At 47.2% G+C, this 19,078-nt stretch overlaps 1 protein-coding gene across 6 annotated transcripts in view; it reads right to left on the bottom strand.

Annotated features, from left to right (window-relative positions):
• Positions 1 to 19,078, bottom strand: part of LOC135902757 (uncharacterized) — an 80,214-nt gene continuing 61,136 nt past the window's right edge. For 2 of the 6 annotated variants that reach the window (XM_065432978.1, XM_065432982.1), the window contains exon 11: positions 15,731 to 15,877. The gene's annotated coding sequence lies outside the window, so the exon portion shown is untranslated. Of the gene's footprint in view, positions 470 to 15,730; positions 15,878 to 18,313; positions 18,469 to 19,078 lie in introns of those variants that run through there. The other 4 variants (XM_070532983.1, XM_065432981.1, XM_065432979.1 and 1 more) reach the window with 4 other exon arrangements.

Raw genomic sequence — 19,078 nt, 5'->3', positions numbered from 1 at the left:
TTCATAAGAAAATTGTGCCTTTATAATACTTGAGCAACTATTATTGCGAATAACTTTAAATGTAACTATATGTAGTAAAGTGGAACAATCCAATCAAAATACAGCCATACGGCAACTTGTCAGGCGGCTACTGCCAAAAGTCGCACTTGTTGGGCGGGTTCATAGGTGTCCCACGCCCGCAGGCGAACGCGTCCGAGAACTCCACCATGTTCATCAAGGGTACTATGCAGCGGGAGCGTCCTGGAGCATAACGGAGAGATGGGGGGTGGTTGTATTCACACCACTTGATGCAGTTACTTATGAAGAACAAGCGCTCGGCCGTCACGTTGAGGTCTGGGAGCGTGATGTAGCGCTGGAGACCCGGCAGTGAAGTTTAGGCTGTGTACCCAATCCTTGTGCCGACCAAGTCGCATATATTCTCCGAGTCCAAAGTGTCGTTCACCGTCGCTTGTCGGGCAGTAATTCTTTTCTGCGAAAGGCCATGAAAGGAGATGTCACAAAATTTGAGCCTAATTTTGATGCTCTGTTGATTAGTTCGCAAGCTGACACGTTATCTTCATTTGATTCGTGTAGGCAACAAGGGCGCTTTTATGCTGAGCCACAATATTCGGGTGCTCCTGCCAAGAGTGGATGCTAGATAATTTGAGGATTGTCTGAAGAATTATACGATAAAGAACACCGATTTCATACATGGTAAAAGTAAGGCTGAGTCCACTGAAAAGCCTATGTCACCCTCAAAGCAAATTCCAGGAGTGATGCTTGTTTCGACATATGCAGATATATGCAACAGAAAACATTTCCTGTAGTAATTTTTATAGGAGCCATTGGAGCCCTTTGTAGGCATATAGTGTTTGTATCACAGTTGCAAGTACATTTTTGCAAAATAATTTTTGGTATAGACAAAACTGCTATATCTGTTTTATAAGTATGACAGGAAAATTTCACACCATGGGTCATTATGAAATCACGTTTTGCTACGCTGGTGCAGCTAAGTGTAACGTTGAAATATCTTTTGATACGCCAAATATGTAGTGTCTGGCGGACACTTGGAGTCACAGTGCACTATGTGTTACTTATAGGTGGCTTCTCACAGAGAAGTTCTCTACTTACATATTTTTGTCAAGCCGTAGAATCTTCTTGAGGTGACCTACGCCATATTGTTAGGGTCTAAGAGTCTATGGGAGCTGGACGAATGCACTCCACCTAACCCATTTAAAGGCCGGTAGTGTACGATACCACGGTATAATATATTGGACCAGAAATAGGTAAATCTTTGCTACTTGTCATTACAAAAGGAAATCTCGAACTTACTTTTCAGTAAATATGGCAAGGAAGAACCTTTTTGAGCCGTACTTCCCAAAATGTAAACAAAACAGAAGCTAAACAAAACGCCTAAATTTAAGTTTAGGGCAGAACGAATAATTGTTCTTATTTCCCAGTATTCAGATTTATGTGAAGTGTATAACAGCTGTGTCTTACCAGTACTCACGTACGGGGCAGAAACTTGGAGGCTTACGACAAGGGTCCTACTTAAGTTGAGGACGAGGCAACGAGCTATGGAAAGAAGAGTGATAGGTGTAACGTTAGGGATAAGAAAAGAGCAGATTGGGTGAGGGAACCAGCTCGAGTTAATTACATCTTAGTTGAAATCAAGAAAAATAAATGGGCATGGGCAGGACATTTATTGATGAGGGAAGATAACCGATGGTCATTAATTCTTACGGACTGGATTCCAAGGGACGGGAAGCGTAGCAGGGGGAGGCAGAAGGTTAGGTGGTCGGATGAGATTAAGAAGTTTGCAGGGACGACGTGGCCACAATTAGTACTTGCCCGGTGTAGTTGGAGAAGTATGGGAGAGACCTTTGCCTTGCAGTGGGCGTAACCAGGCTGATGATGATGATGAGATTTATGTGACCCGTGGACAGGCTGTCATTGTAAGGGGAACTGTCATCATATTGCTCAACGTGGCATTGTCTGTGGTGATACGCAATATCTCAAACTTGAATCTCAATTGCTTTCGACTTGCAGGCTTGGCTTCCAAGTCTACCACCGAATTCACGTTGCCTTGAAAGACACTTGGTATTACCACAAGGAACAATGTTGTCTTGAGCTCTCTTGAAAACAAAATCCTCCATTTAATTTCCATGGCATCAATTTTTCACATTGAAGCTGCAGATCACGCCAAACTGTTTACTGCATCACAAAAGCCTAATGCACTTCGACAAACTGTGAGTGAAGATAAAGACCATGGGACACGATGCTCACCGTGATGCACATCACACTGAGAGGAACTTTTCAAACCATTAGTATTCTGCCAGTTACTTCGCTCAGGCCGCATCCTCGGCGACATGTACCAGTCTCCCCACCGTGTTTGACTTCAATAACAACATTGCAATTGGAAGTGCAAGTGGAAAGGCACCTAGTATCTTTCAATTCGTAAGACGCGAGTACGTATAAAACGTTTGGAAACAGCTTTATTAGGGAAATCTAACACCCTCTCTGCGAATTTATTTTTCTCTACACGCACTCACTAAGCGTTTCTATTATGAATGAAGGTGAGCAGTCAAGCTTTGATAAAAAAGACATCTATGACCTAAATTATTCCTAGGTATGCAGGGTGCCTAGAAATTTCTCTCCTGTTCTCGCCGTTCATAACAGCGGTCTGTGAATGCACCAACGTGGTGCATCATACCGCTGTACTTGACAGACGTCTACATAATACGGAGCTGTAATACCAAAACTGCACCTATACTTGAAATCCGGCCATATGGACTGCGTTTCTTGCTCATCTACACAACTATTACTATATACCGCATATGCAAATAGTTGTTTAGACTGAAGACAACATTAAATGTCCTTGCCACCATTAAAAACTCCTTAGCTTCCTGTAACAAAATTAAACGAGGATAAAAACTTGCTTCATGTGCGCCTTCAATAAAATTTATGCAGCATGAAATCATTTTAGAATACAGAGACAGCACATGTTTGTAAGGACAAGAGATTCAAATAAAAATGAATGAAAAAGTACAGTTTTAATAAATAATATCCACCAGGAAGCAAGTCAAAACAATAAAGCATGCAGTTCCATTCTAGCGAATCCCGGGCTTCAGATATGGACCAAGAACAGCAAAGCACTGAATCAGACATTATTAAAGTTGATTTTATTGGCCACCACTAAATTCGGCCACGAGGCAAATAAAAGGACGAATTACTAGTGTGAAACACTATATATCACGTTGAACTGGCTGATGTATCAGAATTCATTACAATAAAATAAATGAGAGTCGATTGTTCATAACAAACTATTCTGTAAGCGGCAAACGTCGGAGGAAGCCTCAAATCAGAAAGAGGTTTGCTTGATATTTTTAGAAAGGCGACGCATCTAGTCAAAGGAAATGTAGAATGTCATTAGCCAATATTTTATTTTTAGGGCCACCAAAAGAAACTATAATATGTAGTTCTCTCAGCAATCTTTAGATGCGATTAGATATTCTTGCAAAGAAGCCACTGAAGTTACAAATGTAATTACATATTCATCAGGTTACAAGGAATTTGCAGAAAGGGGTAACGTTTTTAACATACCCGGTATTTGACACTAAGGTGAAGACGCAGAGTAGGCCTACGCATGTGCAACGCATATCGCTTTAAACTCAGAATATGAGAACGCATAACAAGAAAAAGTAGAAACGCAAACTTTGACGGCGAAGATAAGGTTCTTTCATCATAAAAGTACATTTCCAGGCTCTGCAAGGATTCGTAAAGACAACAGTTACTGAGCATTTATGCAAGAAAGCCTTTCGCTCACATAGAATTTGAGCAAGCTTATGATGATGGCTTTTTTTAGCTGTTGAAGGTACACGAGGAATGTCGCTAATATATCAAACTATTCTGCAAACACCCCAACTTCTTTATTGCAGTGTCTGTCCGTCATAAGTATTGTGGTCGTACACTCCAAATCCCAACTTCACTCGAAAGACGTGAATGTGGGTTACCAATTTCTTTTTTTTTATATATATTTTATATGGCCTACATATGGACTAGAATATATGGACTAGAATCAAAAGATTCCTGGCTTTCTCGCAATAGAGATTAGATGTAAGCATGCAATGGGAACCGGCAAAGCAGATTGGTTGGAAACTATAGTAGCCACTGTCTTCAAACGGGTGCAGCGCGTGTTCGCAACGCCACAACCTATCAACGACACCGCACCACACCACATCACGCCTTACCGTGCACTGGTACATATGGACGCTCCCAAGGTATAGCAAGAAAACCGATTGAAGGCGATGCGACCGGTAGCAAAAGACGCCAGGGAAACGGAGCGCACGGCCCAGCAAGAAGAAAATCGCCTGAAGGAGGCGCCACGCAGCGTGGCGCCATCTCTCGAGACGACGCAAAGCACATGCCGCGCAGCTAAGGGACCGCTACGGCTCAAAAGAGCACAGGCAACCCTGTATCAGCGCCAAAGATCACAATGAAGTGTATGGTGCCCTGTATCTGTCGTTTGAATGCCGCTATTCGAAGTGACAACTAAACCTTTAGCCAACTAGAAGTGACAGATAGCTTGAGTGATATTTTGAACAGACACTATGAAGAACTCGCAAGCAATACATTTTTTTGTAAATTGTTTGGGAAGTCAATAGCGTATGGAATGGGGTCCTGTCCAAAAAGTCGGTGGCCAGAGACTGTATTTTCCTACATTTTGAGTGGTCGCCCGGATAATCCCGTTTTGTTCTCGCGACTACCCGATGTTCCCCTTTGGGTGCCGGATAAGGGCAGTCGCTTACGAGACAAAGTCACTCGAAGGTCACTGACAACGCGAGCTCAAAGCATTTCATGCTTAATATTGCACAGCGAACATTACATCGGTGTCCTTCGAAAACAGAAGAAGCCACCGGATTTTGAAATCCTCGCTTTTCAGCACAGTGGCTAATTTATCTTTATTGTTCGCCACCCTGGGTATCGGTTCTGGTAGGTTTTCATTGGCTGAAACTGCGCTAAGGTGCACGAAATAACTACACATTGCGCACTATTCCAGGTAACTGCATCCTAAACACCACTTGTGATAACTACCGCAAAGCAACAAATTCTGTCATTTTGGAACGCCGTAGACTCGAGAACGTGAAAACGTCACGTCACCTACACGGAGAGCGAAAACATTACAGCGCACATCGTCGTGTCATAAGAGCGGCATGTATTTCAAAAGTGTACAGCTATGCTAACGTTGAGGCTATGTTGCCCTTGAGTGCTCGAACACATTTGCTGCAGCGTTATATGCCAAATCTGCGTTTTCTTGGCACTAACCACTGAAAAAATATATGTTACAAGATAATAATTTAGGCGCCATCACTGTAGCGTAGCTAGAGGTCCCAATGTTGCGGTGCACTCTGCTGTCTTCAATTTAGCATGGCAACTAATTGCCGCTCCCTTAGTCGGTTATTTCGTTTTTCTTGCCTGCATTCACTATTCTTTGCAAATGCCCTAAAATAGCGGGCTAACCCACGCTCTCGGGTTGTGAACTCACGAGCGGACGAAGTCGGGAAGAATGCGGGGGGGGGGGGGGGGCGGGGGCAGAGGCAGCTGGCGGCGTTTTTACAGGCAACAATTTTTACGTGCATCAAATTTCAGAATGTTTGTTGCAACGTGTATCCGTTTACAACAAGACAAGTACAGTATAGAAGCCTAACTGACGCGGCTCCCTAGGCAGATCGAAATACCGGGAACAGATTAGGCCTAAAGGCCTAAATAGCACTACAACGACGACAAATACGAAACCGCCTTTTGGTTCCTGAGTATGCACTAAAGACTTTGCAAAAGATGACAAAGAAAAGAATTTCGAAACGAACTTCCAGGCATTATATATAGCGAATTTGTTCGCTTTATTGCTTTGCCGTAGAAAAAAAGAAAAGTTGGGATATTCCACCATCTCGGCTGCACTCTAAAAACTAAGAGAGTGCCGGGCACTCCCTTTGAGGGAGTAGCGGCTTGTCCCATATTTCACTCTCTTTTCGAGAGTAGATCGACCCTCTTTGAGAGAGAGTAGGTCAACTCCTGTTGACAGAGTTTTGTTACTCCGCCGCAAGGGATTGCTAGTACTCTTCTGCAGAGTGATAATACTCTTCCCACAGGGAGTGCTAGTACTCTTCCGCAGAGTGGTAATACTCTCACCGTAGGGGTAATGGCACTCCACCAGACCGAGTACTTCTACTCCCTCAAACATAGTGCAACTACTCTTCCCAATACCCTCTTAGCGAAGTCCTGGCCACGCATGCAGGCAGGAAATCAGATCAAATTAGGGTCGCTGATACACCGTTCTCTGGGCGGCTCCTCAGACTCAGTGGCCCAATTCCAAGCGGCCTTCAGAATAGGCGTGAGCAATGTTATGCAGGATTTTAAAGTCATTTTTCCTGGCTATTTGCTGCCTACCATGAGTCGTGACGGCTCGTAATCGGCCTATGCGTATGTGTCCCGAACGCCACTGCGGAGAAAAAAAGGCTAATTCACATTTAATCCGCAAATATTTTCGCATATTTCACAATCAGGAGACACATAATCTAATTAGAACACAATAGTCGACGGAATCACACACTTATGGAGAACCACATTGCTCTATACATCACGTGGATTCGAACCCACGTACACTCGCATCTATACAATTCAAAGCACACATCCTAACCATTATACCACAAAGCCACCACGCTCAGTCGTGTTGTTTTAGAGCTTATATACATAACAAATGTATTTGAGGAATCGGCTGCGGTGGTTGGAGTTTCTCTGCAGTGTGCTGTGCTGTTGTGTACTGGAATACGTTTGCGTTTGCATCATTTCCATTCCTTGCTACGACTAACGGAGGAATACAACGTAGACGACGACGTGAGAACTATTCACGGCTTGTCGTCACCCCAGGAAAATAACAAATGTGCCGTTCAGCTCACGATCGAGTGCTTTTCCAGTCCATGCATTATATGTTCTCCGAAATTACGCGGATACAAAGTATCGTGCCAACCATCCACGTATGTGAATTTAAGTCGCGCGTATACTGGTGAGCATTTCTGTTTATTTTTTCCGCCAGTTCCATTCGTATGTGGTCAACTGCGATGCCAGTACCAGGCATTTCGACGTGCCTCACGCTGCCGTGTAGGCGTTCTTTTCAGGTGCATTAGTTTAGAGTTTGGTTCAGTCCGCTGTGAGCTGTTGTCCTGCATTAGCAGCGGATCGTTAGCGTTTTGAAGAGCACGCATTCCAGCATTTGGAGACTGCTTATGCCGATAGCCGCGTCACATGCATTGGCACGCATGTTTAAATGAGTAATGTGTCCACTTGTTACGCGTGCACTGCTCGTATCCTGTGGCAGTGCTCGTTCTAAAAGCTTCGAAGACCATCTACATTCATACGTGTGTTCAATATATATGCACAGGATAGACTTGCCGGCTAGTTGGTTGAGCATTTTAGAAGAAACAGCGCAACACAAGGACGACGCAAAAACATGGACAACACCACGAAGCGCTGGTGTGGTCGATGCTTTTTTTCGTCCTGGTGTTAGCGCTGTTTCTTCTTCCACGATACACGCACACCACAGGTACGCGAAAGTTTAGGAGTATAGGGCGTTAACTTTGTTTTCCCCGTTTCCTCTCGGTGTCAATGGCACAATGCGTTGCCCGAAATAGCGCACGCTTACCCCCATATTCAGAAATGCATCATAACTTGAAGCCCATGCTTGACTTGATCTAAATGACGCAAGTCGTGAACGCACCAAAAGAAAGGCAGTGAGCGTCTGGGGGACGTTCGCACCAGGCGTCGTTTATATAAAGTCAAGCATGGGCTTTGTATTAATATACATTTCTGAATACGGGGGTTAGTCATCTACTTCTCACAGAAAATGTCGAAGAAACGCCCACCAAAACCAGGCACATTCGTAAACCTAACTAGGCAATACGAAGCTCCATAGAAAAAGAGTGGTATTAAAAGCTTTCAGTATTTTTCTTTACTCCAAAATGGTTGCGCTCTCGTGGTTTCAATGTACAGAGATGATGCAGCGTTAGCTAAAAAGCATGAATTTCCGAACTCCATGCCAAAATAAGCTTGTAAAATTATTTAGGTGCTAGAAACCAGGGTTTGTAGCGATCCTGGAAAACCCTTTATTTCTAAAATGCCATTTTCAAGGCATTGAAAAGCCTGGAATTTTTAGAAGTACTGGAAAGTCCTTAAATTTGTACACTTGGCTAGACATAGCAGACATTGCCAAGTGTTTTTTTTCCCCTTCTGTGACATTCTTCGCATGTCACAGAGAATTGTCTGTGGAGGTAATAGAAGGAAAGCGACATCCTTAAAGTTCAAATTACAAAGGAGCTGCAGATACCAGTTTTAGGCACATGGAACCGGCGACAAATGTACTTGGAGGAGCAGAAGCAGGAAGCTCAACGGTTGAGGCATTCAAAGAAAAGCCGTGATGAGTAAATTCAGAGCTACAGACACAATAAAAGATCACCTTTCTCCGGTGCTGTGTTGTTCCGCGATCTTGAGCGCGCACGCGCGCGGTGGAGAACTCCGAGTGAAAAAGTAGAGCGCTCGCTACGCGTTCCTTTGAACTGCGGCGGCCTGTTCTCTTAGAAGCAAAACGATGTGTTCTTTGCTCAGCGTGCATGAATGATACATTGCCATGTTCGGGGCCAGCCACCTACAGTTGAAGCAGAAGATCACGCTACGTTTTGTTCTCTATTGCCGCAAGAGTAGAACTACTCTCTCTCTCTGAAGGGGGAGAGTGAAAAGCACATTTCACTCTCTCCTTGGTGAGAGAGTGAACAATGCATTTCACTCTCCTCGACATTTTGCGAGAGTAAAACGACGCTTTGAAGAGTGAACCGGCCGCTTCACTCCTGCGATACCCTTCCTAGTTTTTAGAGTGTGGGTGAAGTGGGGACACGAGACATTTAGTATAAAATCCAGACTGTTCCACTAAATTCGGGACGGTTGGCAAGCTGAACATCATCAGGACGTAACTTAGGTATCAGAGAAGCAGCACGCATGCGCATCACGGTAAAAAGCCAGGGGGCTAGAAGAATTCCAGTCTCCAAAGGTGCCCTAATATAGCGCCGAACGCGAGCTTTCCGTACTTGCTAATATGTACAAGGCCCGTAGTTCACAACAATTGCGTGGGATTGTCCACTCGCCTGCTCACCTCAAGGTGGCACCACTTAACGAAGCACTATGCGCTTGAAACCGACTTCATGGCAAAACGTCGGAGATTTCCTAGGGGAAGAGATCTAAAACAGGGGCTCTATAGGCGTAGAAATGATAGCAGTACCCTTCAAAGGGGGAAAAAAATGTCTGCAGTTATGCTGCAGAGTTTCAAGTTACGTAAACTATCTGGCCAAAATATTTATCCTTCAGTTGCTAATAGCTTCCGTAAAAATTTCTTGCACGTGATGTCACGTATGCATTTTTTCACTGTGTAGGCACTCAAACGCGTCAGTTAGGATGACGTCGTTCTAAACCATCTACATTTAGTCGATGATCGCGCGGCGCCATGAAATTCTTGGAATATTCCCATGACACTTGCGAGTCGGTTTCTTTGCTTTCAGATGGCTGTTTCCCATTTGACCTCAACTACCGTCTAATGGGCTCGCAAAATAATACTTAATTTACAATATATTGACGCGTGTACTTATCTTTATCGGGCGACCACGTTTGACCGCCTAACAAATGTAATCGCACAGCGCGGGACGCGCCTGCATGTATCTGAAGTTTCTGGAAATTTATCGATGCTTCTACCCGGCTGTCTGTTGTCGCCGAACCTTGTGCTATCAGATTTCATCGCGTGACGCGAATGGTGTCGACCTTTGGGGAAGGCACGCGGGTCCCAACGATTAGTCTGGAACGTTCGACGGCTGTTGTATAAAAGCCGACGCGCTTGACCCGCTGATCAGATTTTTCGACGATCGCCGAGCGTGTTCGCCGCTATCGTTGTGCTATCAGTGTAGCCTGTTTTGTGGGCACAGGTTCGCCCAATAAAAGTTAGTTTTGTCGTTCACAGTATTGCTACTGTGTTCTTTGACGTCACGACCACGTGACATCTGGTGGAGGTGCTCGTGCGTTCATGTACCGAACGCCCCCGCACAGCCGCGATCCAAGCCCGAAGCCCGAGGACAAAACCGACATCGGCCAAGACCAGCGTGCTAGCCGCCGACTGCAAGGACTGCCCCCAGAGCACGGACTTCTACCTGAGACGAGCAGGAAGATTGCCACCAAGTCCACCCCAATGGCAGCCCCAACGTCCCCCGTCGTGCTGGAGCAGCCCAGGGAGCCTCCGACCTTCCGCGGTTCAGCTTTCGAGGACCCGGAAAGCTGGCTTGAGACGTACGAGAGGATCGCTACGTTTAACAACTGGAACAGCGACGACAAACTGCGATATGTCTTCTTCACATTGGAAGATGCGGCCAGGACGTGGTTCGAGAACCGAGAAGCCACATTAACAACCTGGGAAATTTTCCGTAGCGGCTTCCTGCAAACATTTACAAGCGTCGTGCTAAAAGAGCGAGCCCAAGCTCTATTGGAGACCAGAGTGCAGCTGCCGAATGAGACGATTGCGATCTTCACTGAGGAAATGAGCCGTCTGTTCCGCCACGCCGACCCGGAAATGTCCGAGGAGAAGAAAGTCCGCCTGCTGATGCGTGGTTTAAAGCAGGAACTTTTCGGCGCAATGACACGAAGTCCACCGACGACCGTAGAAGAGTTCCTTCGCGAGGCCACGAGCATTGAGGAGACACTCGAAATGCGGAACCGGCAATTCAACCGCCGCACGAGCTCGACAATCTACGCAAGAGTTCAGTCACTGGCCACCGACGACCTGCGCGAGACCATCAGGGCAGTCGTACGAGAGGAGCTTCAAAGGATCTTTCCATCGCAACCTCAAGTGGCCACAGTCACCGAAATTGTCAAAGAAGTTCAGCGATCGCTCGGAGTTCCCGAGTTACAACCACAATCATCGCAGCCCCAGCCAGAAGCGATGACCTACGCCGCCGTCGCCCGCCGTCAAGGTCTCCCTCCGCCACCGCGCCAGGGCCCTGTAACGCCACAACTGCGTCGTCCGCCGCCGCCGCCACCAGCGCGCCCACCCGTCGCCCACCGCACCTACGCGAGGAAGACGGACATTTGGCGAGCCCCCGGCCACCGCCCGCTCTGCTATCACTGCGGTGAAGCCGGCCATGTGTACCACCGATGCCCATACCGCGACTTGGGACTGAGAGGGTTCGCCGTCAACGCGCCGCGTCCACAGCTTGGCGAGTGCCCACGTTACATCGCCGACTACCTCGCCGCCACTCAGTGGAGCCCTCGACGACCTTACCGTTCACCGTCACCAGGCCGCTACCTATCGCCGCAGCGCCGACCATACTCTGGCCCAGCCCGGGGCCGGTCCGTCAGCCCATATCCGGAAAACTAAAAGCAGCAACCGATGGAGGTGCGGTTGCTGTTCGTCGAACTGACGAAGATCCTCCGCCGCCGACGAAGACGACGAAGCAACCATCTCGACGACCTAATGACGACACGCCGCCGTCCCGGCGAAGTCAGGAAGCCAAGACTACACCGACGAAAGAGGACTTGACAACGCGACATTCAAGGTTCAGTTCAACACGACGCAGCCGTGACCCGACGCCAAGACCTAACTGCAACGCCAGACAAAGAACCACCGACCTCGACGTGCTTCTCGACGGCCACGCAGTTACCGCCTTAGTGGACACAGGTGCTGATTACTCCGTCATGAGTGGACACATCGCCGCTCAGTTGAAGAAGTTTAAGACTGCATGGGAAGGCCCTCAAATTCGCACCGCTGGAGGACACCTGATTACGCCGACTGGAATCTGCATGGCAAGAATAACCATTCATGACCGGACGTACCCTGCCACCTTCATTATCCTCCAACAGTGTTCACGAGATGTCATTCTCGGTGTGGACTTCCTGAACCAACACGGCGCAATTATCGACCTGAAGTCGAAGTCAATAACGCTGTCGGAAGATAAAGCGATACCGCCCGAGAGCCTTCGTAGTCACCACGCCTTGATTGTGCTCGAAGATCAAGTAAGCATCCCGCCTCGCTCCAGCATTGTAATTTCGGTCGGCACTAAAATACCCTCTGACGTAGGTGTCATCGAAGGCGACCAACGTCTACTGCTAGACCGTGAAATTTGCGTCGCAAGAGGGATCGCTCGACTGCATGGAGGGAAAACTGAAGTGTTGCTGACAAACTTCAGCCAGGAGTTAAAGCACATCAACAAGGGCATGACGATCGCGTACATCGAGGAAATTCCGGAAACCAGTAATGCGTTTGTCCTCTCGGATTCCGCCGCGTCTACCCCGACGATCATGGTTCCCGAATCAGACTACGACAATAATCCAAGTCTCCCCGTGATTAAGCAACATGATCTCAGAAGTCTGCTCCGACGAGACAAAGGCTGCTTTTCGACGTCATCGAGGATTCGACAAACACCAGTCGCCAAGCATCGCATAATCACCGAGGAATACGCTCGACCACTCCGCCAGAGCCCTTACCGAGTTTCACCACGAAAACGCGAGGCTATAAGACAACAAGTCGACGAAATGCTGCGCGACGACATCATCCAGCCGTAGAAAAGCCCGTGAGCAACCCCTGTTGTCCTGGTCAAGAAAAAGGATGGAACCCTACGTTTTTGCGTCGATTATCGTCGTCTGAACAAGATCACGAAGAAGGACGTATACCCCCTCCCACGGATAGACGACGCATTGGATCGGCTCTGCAACGCTAAATACTTCTCCTCGATGGACCTCAAGTCTGGCTACTGGCAAATAGAAGTCGACGAAAGAGATCGCGAAAAGACCGCCTTCATCACCCCAGACGGCCTCTACGAGTTCAAGGTTATGCCATTTGGACTGTGCTCGGCGCCTGCAACGTTCCAGCGCGTGATGGACACGGTTTTAGCAGGATTGAAGTGGCAGACCTATCTCGTTTACTTGGATGACGTTGCTGTATTCGCCGGAAATTTCGACGATGACCTTAGGCGGCTTGCCACAGTACTAGAGGCCATCAAGTCATAAAGGCTCACTCTGAAGCCAGAAAAGTGCCGCTTCGCTTACGATGAGCTTCTGTTCCTAGGCCACGTCATCAGCAAGTCTGGAGTCCGCCCTGACCCGCAGAAGGCAGCTGCCATCGCAAAGTTCCCGCAGCCCACCGACAAGAAGGCAGTGCGTAGATTTCTTGGCATCTGTGCCTACTACAGGCGATTTGTCAAGGACTTTTCGCGCATCGCTGAGCCGCTGACACAGCTAACTAAATGTGACGCTGAGTTCAAGTGGGAAACGCCGCAGGGCGACGCATTTCAAGAGCTAAAACGACGTATGCAGTCGCTGCCCGTACTTGCGCACTTCGACGAGCACGCCGATACCGAATTCCACACTGACGCCAGTAGCCTAGGCCTCGGTGTTGTCCTAGTCCAGAGAAAAGATGGACATGAACACGTGTTAGCTTACGCTAGCCGGTCGTTGTCAAAAGCGGAAGGCAATTATTATACAACCGAAAAGGAATGCCTCGCCAACGTTTGGGCTACAGCGAAATTTCGCCCTTACCTATATGGCAGGCCATTCAAAGTGGTCAGCGACCATCACGCGTTGTGTTGGCTAGCTAACTTAAAGGACCTTTCAGGACGGCTGGCACGGTGGAGCCTCAGACTACAAGAATACGACATCACTGTAACATACAAGTCTGGACGAAAACACTCAGATGCTGACTGCCTATCACGCGCCTCCATTGACCCGCCGCAGCGAGATTACGAGGATGACGACGCCTTCCTTGGAATAATAAGCGCGGAAGACTTCGCCGAACAGCAGCGAGGCGACCTGGAGCTGAAAGCCCTAGTCGAGTATTTGGAAGGGCACACCGACGTTTTCCCTAGGGCATTTAAGCGTGGATTGTCTTCATTCACGCTACAAAACAACCTGCTCGTGAAGAAGAACTTCTCACCAGTCGGCGCCAGCTACCTTCTTGTTGTACCGTCAGCGCTGTGTCCAGAAATACTGCACGCCCTACACGACGATCCCACCGCTGGGCACCTCCGATTCTCCCGAACGCTGCGGACAATACAGTAAAGGTATTACTGGCCGCGTCTTACCGCCGACGTCGCCCATTACGTCAAGACATGCCGAGAGTGTCAGTGACTAAAGACACCACCGACAAGGCCAGCAGGATTACTACAGCCGATAGAACCTCCTCGCAGACCATTCCAGCAGATTGGGATGGATTTGTTGGGGCCGTTTCCGATGTCAACATCCGGAAATAAGTGGATCGTCGTGGCGATGGACTATCTCACCCGCTTTGCTGAAACTAAAGCCCTACCAAAAGGCAGCGCAGCCGAAGTGGCGAACTTTTTCGTCGAGAACATCCTGCTGCGACATGGTGCCCCAGAAGTCCTCATCACCGACTTAGGAACGGCTTTTACAGCAGAGCTCGTTCAAGCCATTCTGCAGTACAGCCAGACAAGCCATAGCAGGACAACTGCCTACCATCCGCAGACGAATGGTCTCACGGAACGCCTGAACAAGACCCTCGCCGACATGCTAGCAATGTACGTCGACGTCGAGCACAAGGCCTGGGACGCGGTCCTGCCGTATGTAACCTTCGCTTACAACACGGCGGTGCAAGAAACAACACAGATCGCGCCGTTTAAGCTGCTTTACGGCAGGAACCCGACAACGACGCTCGACGCCATGCTGCCCCACCTCACTGATGAAGAGAATGTTGACGTCGCTAGCTATTTACAGCGCGCCGAAGAAGCCCGACAGCTCGCCCGTCTACGGATCAAGAACCAACAGAGGACCGACAGCCGACACTAGAACCTCCGACGACGCTTCGTCGAGTACCGGCCCGGAGACCGTGTTTGGGTTTGGACACGGATACGCCGACGAGGACTGAGTGAGAAACTATTGCGCCGCTATTTCGGACCCTACAAGGTCATTTGACGTATTGGCGCACTGGACTATGAGGTTGTACCAGACGGAATTTCTCATTCACAGCGGTGCCGCGCACGATCTCAAGTGGTCCACGTGGTGCGTCTGAAACCCTTTTACGGACGCTGACGAACTTCCTTATTTTTTACTTTGCTACGGGTGTTTTTCTTTATTACTTTCATTTGTATGCAGCATCGGGTCGATGCTTTTTAAGAGGGGGGTATTGACACGTGTACTTATCTTTATCGGGCGACCACGTTTGGCCGCCTAACAAATGTAATCGCACAGCGCGGGACGCGCCTGCATGTATCCGAAGTTTCTGGAAAGTTATCGATGCTTCTACCCGGCTGTCTGTTGTCGCCGAACCTTGTGCTATCAGATTTCATCGCGTGACGCGAATGGTGTAGAACTTTGGGGAAGGCACGTGGGTCCCAACGATTAGTCTGGAACATTCGACGACTGTTGTATAAGGCCGACGCGCTTGACCCGCTGATCAGATTTTTCGACGATCGCCGAGCGTGTTCGCCGCTATCCTTGTGCTATAAGTGTAGCCTGATTTGTGGGCACAGGTTCGCCCAATAAAAGATTGTTTTGTCGTTCACAGTATGGCTACTGTGTTCTTTGACGTCACGATCACGTGACAATATTCTTTCTTACGCCAGTGGGACTAATTACAATTGAGCAAAAAGAATGAAAGGTAAAATATTGCTCTGAACTGCGGTCTCTTTGTGCCCAGAAGAAATACGAATGTACTCACTGCAGCACTGTGGGAGTTACGCAGGCAGTGCGCCTTCTCCGCGTACTTCGTCGTAAATTCCCGCGTCCCCCACTGTCGCTCCTGGTTGTTATCGTCATACTGCCTGCCAGAGACGTCGTAGCCATGCATCATCTCGTGGCCAAGTAGCTGAGATGTAAGGGCATCCGCAAAGAAAAAGCACGTACAATTCTCATATGACAACAAAGGAGAAAACTCGAAAATAGTAAACAATTTTGTGGTACATAGCTTCAAAATTCGGATTCTCTGCCCTACTGAGTTCAACGTATCCACTTTCGTTATTCTTCTCTGCTCAGATTTATTTATATGTTGCTTTCTTTTTTTCGTGCCGTAAGTACCTGGTCTCAGAGCTTTCATGGTATACGCGTGATGCATTGCGTTTGTGCCAGTATAGGGCTCCAGTTCTAATGGAGGTAGGCTCAGTGTTATGAACTTTGGAAATGCATGCAGAACATTTTGAAATGATTGCAACTGACGCGGAACCCATAATAACACCATTTAACTCTTTCATTACCGGGCGAAAAAAAATGATCTATTCGTTTGACAGCTTATCGACAGGTCCTTAAACAATGCCTTCGGAAATCTTCCACGAGTAACACTATGCACCGTATCAAACGACAACTGCACATGGGCTATTGGCCATATTTTACAATGTTCGCAACAATGGAGAGTTTCTAAAAATAAAACTTTGGCAGGCAGTATAGAAATTAGCCTCCACTGCTCTGAACACATCTCCATCCAAACCGTGCAAAGCTTCCGTTTTAGTCAACTCGATATTAATTGGGCAGCAACAGTAAAGAAAAAGAGCTTTCAGATTTTCTAGTTGTCTAATCCCACGTCTACGCAGTCCTAATGGTGTCCGAAATATAAACACATGCTCAGTAGTACACGTTTGTTTGATCTTTTTGTCCGACTAATATCTAGCGTAACTTATTTTTTTTCCCGTGGGCTGCTTTTAACGATCAGCGTTTCGACAACATATGTACAGTTCATTACGAACAATCCTTCGCTTCATGTGGACTTTTCACTTACACAAGTGCACGCAGTTTATTTCAGACCAACCTGCGGTAGAAGCTTTACTAGCAGTTTAATCAATTGCTTTGGTAATCTTAATTGCGAAATACTGTGCACTGTAAATATAATAGAATACACTGCACAATATATGTACAATAACACTGAGCATTACTGTTCAGTATTGTGCAATTACTGTTTAGGGACATGTTGGCTCCAGCGCCATTCTCTGCACAAACGGCTGACTAAACCTAATAGTCAAGTATGAAGAAGCATCTGCATGCTACCTGACCTGACAATCATTGCCTCTAGGCCTTAAAATGCGGTGACAAGGATGCAGGTGTTTGGCTGCGATGAGTATAGGCAAATGCACCCGGCACAATACGCGATTTTTGGTTTTCACATTTGCGAAGCCACCGCTTTCCCGCATAGCATATCATCGCTTTGACTAATATTCACACCACCAAATCTGCCAAATATGTATTTTTTTAGTGGCCTAACTTACAGAAATTGGAAACTGGAAATAAGGCTCACAATCAGTACACTTCATATTTTTATTGTTTATATATATACTAAAAATAGCAAATTATTGCTTTAATCATGCCTCTTGACTTGTCTGGTGGAGTATAACTTTAGAATTCTCAAGAACTCTCAAAGCAATTATTTTTACTTAAGTTCCATTCCAAAGAAACTCATCAGGGTATAACTCGATGCATCACGGTATACGTTGCGATATGACTTAAAAGGAGAAAAAGCTATAAAAGTTGTCAACGTTTCTAGCGCAATAGAAAAAGTTAAGCCTTTCAGTCAAGATTGATGATGGACTGTCAGTGAATGCGTCAAAGTTATATCAACTTAATTTTAAGACGCTCTGTATCAATCGAAAGGATCTCAGCATGGTAGCGTGGTAATTTGTTTGTTTACGGGTGGATCCTTCTATATAGGTAGAGAATAATTACCTATCGATTTATTTTAGTATCAAATGGTTCCAGTTGTCCACTAATAAAATTCATTCACCAGACCGAAGGCCACACAAAACTTTTCGCTCCCGGCAGGCTATGTTAGACCGGGAAACGAGAATAATTTGTCAAATGAGGGAAGCAGGTGCGTCAAGCATGCAGTCAGTGATGTCGTGTGGTGAACAAATGGAGCCAAGTTGAGTACGTGGTGGGTTCAGTTTATCCGAAGCTTAATGTACAGTCGCGGACAGAATATTACGGACCATGAAATTTAAGAAAAAGCTGAATATCTCCGGAACCTCACAACGCAATCTGGTATTTGCATTTTGGACGTCGACTGGAATATGCTAACAACGTTGTCGTGGGCAGTTTTACTGGTTACTGCTACAGGTTGCTCGGGAATTGAACGTTTTCGGAGATCCCGTGGTCCATTTTATTCTGTCCGCGACTGTACGTTTTTCTTTAGCTCGTCACTGCATGAAATAAATAGGAAAAGAGATTGCCGTGCAAGAGAACTGTGTGCGCCGTGAATGTAGAGCTGCAAAGCCTGCACCAAATGGCGCTCACCCAGTGCCCCTGGCTAAGTGTGACGCACCTGCGATGCGGTGGACGTCTGTGCGACGCGCTTCGCGATGAGAGACGCGGAGGCAGGGCGGATGTCTGACCATGTCGGACATAAGTGTACACTGTGGAAATTGTAAGCTGCGCGTCGACGTTACGCGGTTGGCACATAAACTTCTGGCACGGACGCTGAAAGTAGTTAGTTTCGTTTTTAAGCATATGTACATGCAAACACTGCGGAATTCTGAATTTGAAAACAGTGTTATACTTCCAATATTAATAAATGAAAAAAGTCGCTTCTTGAAGCGAAAAATGAACTATGCTTAAAAACAAGGATGAAGGACCCGCTAAGCGTGATCTAGCAGCATTGCGTTACGTACAAGGAAGCGAGCATTTTCTGCAGCCCACGACACCTGGGCGGATCTCTAACTCCTAATGTAGTACTACCCACTATATTCTTGTCCCTGACAAAGTCACCTTGTTTCTCGCTCAACACAATGGCAACCAGCTTGCCTCCAGACTTGGACACTATCGGGGCACAGAACCGCTGCGACTGTCAACGCACTGAGATGGTCGCTGCACGAATTATTGGATGAACCTAAGGCTCCATCCACTGAGAGCAGTCTTCTTGGTCTCAGACGTGCGATCGCACTCATCAGCCCCCACGATGCAGATTGATAGATCACCCCCATCGCCACTGTCCCCCTTCCAACCTTAGCATCTTCCCAAACCAATTCACCGCAGCCCTTTAAGGCGGAAAATGTGAATGCAGACGTGTAAACAACAACACTTTGTGCGC

The sequence above is a fragment of the Dermacentor albipictus genome, chromosome 2 (assembly GCF_038994185.2).
Source record: "Dermacentor albipictus isolate Rhodes 1998 colony chromosome 2, USDA_Dalb.pri_finalv2, whole genome shotgun sequence".
Lineage (NCBI taxonomy): Eukaryota > Metazoa > Arthropoda > Arachnida > Ixodida > Ixodidae > Dermacentor > Dermacentor albipictus.
This window is presented reverse-complemented; position numbering and strand designations above follow the sequence as displayed.